Genomic DNA, 8,101 nt, shown 5'->3' with positions numbered 1-8,101 from the left:
GCGCAGCCAGGGTGGCCGCCCTCCTGAAGCCCTTCCCGGCCTGCCGGGTAGGGGGCACCCCAGGGGGGCCAGCCGTGCTCCTTCCCTCCCTCCTTGGCTGTTCTGAGTGTGTACTTCGAGCCACCCTGCCCCAACCTGCCACCTGCTGTTGTGACCTTGCCCAGGCCTGCACGCGCCCCCTACCTCCTGGGTTGAACTTTCTCTGTAGGGTTCCAAGCAGAGCTCGGTGCCAGGGAACCCCGCCAAGGCCCTCCTGTTCAGATGTTCCTGTGCTGAATAAAGTGTGTTGACTCTCCCAGGACCGCTGCTGTCTCTGTGCCCACCCCTGTTGGCCTGGGCTCTGCCCTCTCAAGCCTCGCCAGGCCCCCAGCCTCTGGCCCCCCAGCATGACTGCTTTCCTCTGGTTCAGGCCACAGCTGCAGTGGGCCTGGCCAGGCAGTTGGTCTGTGAAATTCTCACCTCATCTCAAGTTTCCCAGTCACCTTCCCACTCCTGGGAGCCAAGGCAGCTTTGCAGATGCTCCCTGTGGGGCAGGGGACTGGGGGGTGTCTCCATCTATCCTCATTGCACATCCAAACAGCCTGGGGAGAAGGGGTGCTGAGCATCAGCCCACCCGCGCATGCCTCTTCTCTGTGTTGTCTGGGTTCAGCAACCTGATTCTTTGGAGCTCCGATGCCCTTGGCCTTGGTGTAAAGGGCGGCTCAGCATGGGTTCTTAGGGCAGCAGGAGACAGGTGTAAAGTCAGCAGGCGACAGGCCAAAGAGCTGGCAAGACTCTCCGGGAGGTGGCGGGGCAGGAGGCCTCCCATCTCCCTGCCCTGTAAAGCAACACTTCTGCTGTCTGCCCCTCTCATTCCTACCTCCAGGGGTCTCCAGGGCGGGGACTGCCTGGAGTGGGAGCAGCTGGCTGACCACTGCTGCTCCTGAAGGTTGGGGTCCAGAACGCCTTGCCCTGTTCCTTGCCCCACCCGAGCCTGAAACCCTCTCTCCCCACTAACAGCACCACCTACCCCCAGAAAGACCTGGGTGCCCACACCACCTAGACCTCCTGGAAAGGGTGTGTGTGGGAACTGGCCAGTGGGCTCTCCTAGCTTCTGCTCTGTGATGGACTCAAAAGGGGAAGCCTAACAAGAATAGATGTTTCAGGCCCGGTGTGATGGTTCACGCCTGTCATCCCAGCACTTTGGGAGGCATAGGCGAGAGGATTGCCCGAGCTCAGGGCCAGACCTTATCTCTATAAATAAATCAAAAAAATTAGCTGGGTGTGGTGACACGCACCTGTGGTTCCAACTATTTGGAAGGCTGAGGTGGAAGGACTGCCTGAACCAAGCAGGTTGAGGCTGCAGTGGCCGTGAGCATGCCACTGCACTGCAACTTGAATGACAAAATTATACTCCAACTCAAAAAAAAAGAAAATGTAAAGTGGTGGGACACGGTGGCTCGCTTGAGCCCAGGAGTTTGAGACCAGCCAGGACAACATAATGAGACCCTGGCTCTACCAAAAAAAAAAATTTTTTTTAAAGAAAATATGAAGTTAGACTGGTGATATTTGCATACTTCTGTACATATACTAAAAGCCATTGAGCTGTATACTTAAATTGGTACACTTATGGTCTACAATTTCAGTAAGATCAGGGAGAGGCCTGGACCTCTTGGAAAGAAATTCTTTGCTTGTCTGGCTGATGAGAGCCGGGAGGAAGCAGGGCTAGTGGGTCCGTGGCCAAGCCTAGTTCTCGGAATCCAGTGGCCTGGGCTGCCTTCAGCCCTGCAGCTAAAGATAGGTTGAACAGGTCTGAGCTGTGGAGCGTGGGAGGTCCCCGAGCCCTAGGATGGGGGCAGGATGGATCCTTGGCTCCTGTTGTTAAGGGGTGTGTCCTTTACCCTGATCCTCTTCTTGTGGAATTCCTGGACCCCAGACATCTGCCGATCGAGGCTGTGCCCATCCAGGGAATGTCCCCCGTCTCAAGGTCCTACGATCAGCAGGGAGAGGGGTGGCCTTGGACCTGCCTGCTTGGGGGTTCCATCAACACCTTCCCTGGGTGGGGCTGCACTTCCTTCAGCCCTAGCAGCCTTGAGCAGGGGGCATTTGGCTGGGAGCCAGCTAGCAGCCTCAGCCCTGCCGGGTTCACAGCCTGCCTAAGGCACGTCCCAGGTGTGGGCTGCTCTCTGGTGGCAGAACAGGGAAGGGCTGGCTCATTCTCCCTCAGGCAAGGTGGCTGGGGTCCCAGCGGAGCTGTGGTGGGCAGAGAGAGCTGCAGTCCTGGGGGTGCTCCGGGGTGCCCGGGCAGGGGGACAGGCTGGCCAGGAGCAAAAGACAGAAGGGAGGCAGAGCAGGCAGCACCAGCGAGGTTCACACAGACTGGAAAAGCAGTGGAATGTGTCATGGGGAAGGATCAACCATAACAAAGGGGAGTCTTCCTCCCCTGGAGTACCAGTATCCCACAGGGCAAGCACTGTAGCACTGTTTATGGAGACCCCCCCCACACACACACAGATGGAAGGGTACTATATTCACTATTTTATTTTTTGAGTTGGGATCTCACTCTCACAGCCACCACAGCCTTGATCTGCTGGGCTTGGGCGATCCTTCTGCCTCATCCTTTCTAGTGGCTGGAACCCTGCGAGGGGCCAGCCCCTGCAGAGAGATTTAGGGGGTCCCTTGGGAGGTGTGGCGTCGTCAGCAATTATTTTGGAGAAATAAAGAGAAAGAGAGAGAGAGAGAGAGACAGGGGAGAAAGAAAGAGACTGGATTCTGTCTAGGGCAGAAGCTGATTCTGTAGGAGGGATAGATATTAAAAGAAAGATGGAGGGATAGATATAAAGAGAAAGAAATAAAATGGACAACTGTTCAACGGATTGAGCAGAAGCTGTTTAATGGAAGTTACAGTGGGTATTTATCCCCAAATTTTACACAGACAGTCTCACAAGTCTTTCATATGAACACAAAGCCAGGTGAATGAGGGGCGTCCCCCACCCACCAGGTGTTTCCTCAAGCATGAGGAAGGGCAATCCCAAAATTATCTCACTGTTCCTCATGGTTGGTTAATATTTCTCAAAAGCATACAACAATTTCTAACATCATAATATTCCAGTGATCAATAACTTTTAAAACTTATGCATACACAACACCTAATGACTAACTTAAATCTTAATTCCTTTCTATTTTACGCTAACTCTACCTACACTATAGAGACTCTTTTTTTTTGAGTTGGAGTCTCACTCTGTCACCCAGACTGGAGTGCAGTGGCTGCTCCCGTCCACCGCAGCCTCGACCCGCTGGGCTCCGGCGATCCTTCCGCCTCAGCCTTCCAAGTAGCTGGAATTACAGGCATGCGCTACCACGCCCGGCTGATTTTTTGATTTATTGTAGAGATGAGGTCTCGCTGCCCAGGCGGGTCTCAAGCCTGCAGGTTCAGGCAATCCACTCACCTCAGCCTCCCAAAGGCGCGGGATTACAGGCTGAGCCACTGAGCCTGGCTGAGACTCTTAATTATAGCCCAAACCAGTTCCTAGGGAATGTGGCCCAGTCAGAAGATCACGTTGGGCCGTTTCCGGGAACAATTGATTACAATCTCTTAACAAAATGGCTGTTCTAAAATCCTATAAATCTATTTTAACTTCTATAAAAGTTTCTAATTCCTAATCCTGATCATCAGCAATAAAGCTTCTAAAAAATAAAACGCAAATATAAACTGTAAATTGTATTAAAACCAAAACCGCAAATGTAGAAAATGGAAACAATGAAATTCTAAAGTTAGCTGTATTCTTATTAAACCTCAAAACATCATGCTTGATCATGCTTGAACTAACATAATTCACTGATGTAGCATAACCTATTCTACAATACTTTCTATGAATAAAATAAATTCAATTTCTATAATAAGTAGAAAAAACCCTATACTCACTGTAGCTAAAAACCGGTTTAAAAGAAAGCACCAGGCCCTGAGGAATGTGGCCCAGCCCAAAGTTCATGCTGGGCCGTTTCTGGTAACTCTAGATAATTATCTATATTATTAAGGTTGAAACAGCACTTTATATGTATATACTAATTCTACAAATATACTTTTAAATCTTAAAAGAAGCTTGTACCGTGTTAAAGGCTCCCAAATGTGACCTGAGTTTGAATTATGTTAAGTTTAAAGCCGAAACCACAGTCTGTGAGAAACGGGAACAATGGACTCCTAAAGTAAGCCATGCCTGTCATACTCTCAGAACTTCATGCTTAGATCATCAAAGTCCCTACTAGTGGGACATGCCAAACAGCAAAGAAGGGAAGAGGGAATGGGCCATCAGCTCCTGAACTTAATCTAGTGGTCTCAGGGTCCACAGCCCGCCTGGATCCCTAACACTCAGGCGGCCTCCACGGTGGGCTCCCAACAGAACCCCAGGCACACAGCACCACGCCCAGCTAGTTTTTTGATTTATTGTAGAGACAAGGTCTCGCCAAGTTGCCCAGGCTCCTCTCGAACCCCTGGGCTCAGGCAATCCTCTCAACTCCACCTCCCAAAGAGCTGGGACTTTTTTTTTTTTTTTTAGTTTTATTATTTATTTTTTATTTTGAGTTGGGGTCTCACTCTGTCGCCCAGACTGGAGTGCAATGGCGCGCTCACGGCCACCGCAACCTTGACCTGCTGGGCTCAGGTGATCCTTCCGCCTCAGCCTTCCAAGTAGCTGGAACCATAGGTGCGTGCCAACATACCGGGCTAATTTTTTTGGTTTATTGTAGAGACGAGATCTGGCCATGTGGCTCAGGCTGGTCTCAAATCCCTGAGCTCAGGCAAGCCTCTCACCTCAGCCTCCCAAAGTGCTGGGGTTACAGGCTTGAGCCACCATGCCTGGCCTATTTATTTATTTATTTATTTGTTTTTTGAGTTGGAGTCTCATTCTGTCGCCCAGACTGGAGTGCAGTGGCCACTCCCGGCCACCGCAGCCTCAACCTGCAGGGCTCCGGCAATCCTTCCACCTCAGCCTTCCAAGTAGCTGGAGCTCCAGTCGCGCGCTACCACGCCCGGCTAATTTTTGATTTATTGTAGAGATGAGGGCTCGTCAAGTTGCCCAGGCGGGTCTCGAACCCGCAGGCTCAGGCAATTCATTCACCTCAGCCTCCCAAAGGCGCGGGATTACAGGCTGAGCCACCGAGCCCGGCAGGCCTATTTATTTTTGAGTCAGGGTCTCATTCTGTCGCCCAGGCTGGAGTGCAATGGCAGGATCACAGTTACCTCAACCTTGGCCTCCTGGGCTCAGGCAATCCTTCCACCTCAGCCTCCTGAGTAGCTGGGACTACAGGCATGTGCCCTCACACCCAGCTAATTTTTTTGATTTTTTTCTTTTAGAGAGAAAAATGTTTTGTAGGTTGATCTTGAACTCCTGGGCTCAAGCAATCCTCACACCTCTGCCTCCCAAAGCTGCCACGGCGCTTATCAGCCTTGATTGTTTTTTTAATATCGCTTGCAGGACATTCTGAATCAGCACAGATACACCTCAGTATTTTTATGTTGGCAGATGCTTGATATTTCATCCTATAGATGGATCTTAATCACCCAGTCCCCTCCGCCCCACTGACCTCCAAGAGTTCCCAGTCTGGGAGAAAGATGAAGAGAGGCACTGTGGCAGGAGTTCATTGGTGAAGCCCCAGCCTCAGTGTCCACAGGCCTAGGCTTTGGAAGTGTTACCACCCCCCCAGATGGTGTCCCCAACCTGTGCCTGTGGCCTGCCGCCAGCAACCTCCCACCACTCTGGATGAATCCAAACCCCACAAAGAGACACCCTGAGCCTGACTGTGGGCCTGCAGCCCCACCTCCCCCCACACCCCTCTATGTTCTCCCTAAGATCCAGAAATGCTGGTGAAACAGACAGGGCTGGGGAGGAGGGCTGTCTAACACATCTGACCTGGAGCCCGTGGGTATGTGGAGGAGGAATCTGGGAAGGGGGTGGAGAGAGGCCCTGGGCTGAGATCCTCCTGATGGCAGCAACTGAGTGGGAGTAGGGGCCACACTGTCTGCAGGAACCGCTTGTCAAGTCCGAACGGGCCTGCGACTGGAGGCGGGGGCAGAGGAGTGGGCAGACTCCGTGGACTTCCATCGTAGCTTAGATAGAGACAGGGGAGCTTCCACAGGCAGGTGTGAGTTAAATAAGTGAAGCATGCTGACACCTTCTCATCAGAACATAACTCCCCAAACACCCTACTGAGCAGGCACACCTCTGCAGCCTCAATCACAAAGACCATAAACAAAGGCAGCGAGGCGTTGGCGGGACAGCGAGGCACAGCATGCTAAGAATAAAAACCAGCAACTTTTCCTATTAAGTTCCTCCTCGTGATGCAAGCAAATTTAGGAGTAAACTGACAAGAATTGAAACTGTGATCAAAGTTTAGCTTGGGGGAAATAGGTTGCTTGGTTCTGGCACAGTGGTTCATGCCTGTAATCCCAGCACTTTGGGAGGTGGAGGCGAGAGGATTGCCTGAGTCCAGGGGTTCGAGCCCAGACTGGGCAACTGGGTGAGACCTCGTCTCTACAATAAACCAAAAAATTAGCCACGTGTGGTGGTGCACATCTGTAGTTCCAGCTACTTGGAAGGCTGAGGCGGAAGGATCGCCTGAGCCCAGCAGGTTGAGGCTGCGGTGGCCGTGAGCGTGCCATTGCATTCCAGCCTGGGCGACAGAATGAGACTCCAACTTAAAAAAAAAGAAAGAAGCCCAACCCTTCTCATGCTTAACCCCACACTCCACCCTACATGAAATGCTACACAATCTGTGTGCTTTTTATACTCAGGAGCTAGGATCTTATCTAGCTAGCTGCATGAGCCACCCTTCCTATATGTAAGTTCCTGAATAAAGCCCATGTCGCATCCATTGTCTCCGGGTCATTTCTTCAGATTTCCAGACACAGTGCCTTCCCTTTAGGGTCTTTGGGGGTCTAGCACCACAGAGGGTCAGATGAAGAGCTCTTAACATGCCCGCCAGGCCCTGTTCCGCTGCCAGCCTAGCCTCACATGGTCCACCTTTCCTCCACCTTCCTCATCATTAGTTCTTCAAATCTGCCAAGCTCTTTACTTCCAGGGCCTTCACAGATGCGGTTCCTCTGCCGGGTAGGGTCTACCCCTCCCTTCCTCCTACCCAATTTCTATTCATCCTTGAGTTTCAGCATAAATGTCATTTCTTTTTGGAAACCTTAGACTGGGAACACTTGCACTTCTTCACAGCTTCACAACTACGATGACAATCCTTATTTATATAGAAAATGAGAGTAAGACATCTACCGTGCAGTGTGGATTGTGATTTGACTCCTAGGTCTCCCCCAGACAGGGACAGTGGGAAGCATCCCTGATGAATTATGTCCTTAGTTCAGCAGTAGCCCCCAACTATGGCAGTGTCTGATACTCCAAATAAATATTTCTTGAGACCAGGCGCGGTGGCTCATGACTGCAATCACAGCATTTTGGGAGGCCGAGGCCAAAGGACTGCTTGAGGCCAGGAGTTTGAGACCAGTCTGGGCAACATAGCAGTCTCCACCTCTACTAAAAAGTTTAAAAAAAAAAAAAATAGCGGGATGTGGGGGCGTGTGCCTATAGTCTCAGTGACTCATTGAGGCTGAAGCAGGAGGATCGCAGAAACCCAGGAATCTAAAGCTGCAGCCCGGGCAACAGAGGGAGGCCCGGTCTCATATATATGAGAAGATACTCCTATATATAAATCAGAAGTGAGTTGGGTGCGGTGGTTCACGTCTGTCATCCCAGTACTTTGGGAGGGCGAGAGGATTGCCTGAGCTCAGGGGTTCGAGACCAGCCTGAGCAACTTGGTGAGACCCTGTCTCTACAAGAAATCAAAAAATGAGCCGGGCGTGGTGGCGCATGCCTGTTGTTCCAGCAACTGGGAAGGCTTAAGTGGAAGGGTCACCTGAGCCCAGGAGGCAGAAGCTGCAGTGGCCGTGAGCGCGCCACCGCACTGCAGCCCGGGCGACAGAGCGAGACTCCCACTCAAAAAAAAAGTGATTTGGAAGGAAAAGCGGACGGCCCGAAGGCGCTCTGGGCAGGACAGCCGCCCGCCCGGCCGGCGTGATGACGCCGGGCTCACGCCCGCCGCGCCCCGCGCCGTCGGGAGACCC

This window comes from Carlito syrichta, unplaced genomic scaffold, assembly GCF_000164805.1.
Source record: "Carlito syrichta isolate Samal-C Ts95f unplaced genomic scaffold, Tarsius_syrichta-2.0.1 Scaffold126806, whole genome shotgun sequence".
Classification (NCBI taxonomy): Eukaryota; Metazoa; Chordata; class Mammalia; order Primates; family Tarsiidae; genus Carlito; species Carlito syrichta.
Note: the sequence above shows the minus strand (reverse complement) of the source record.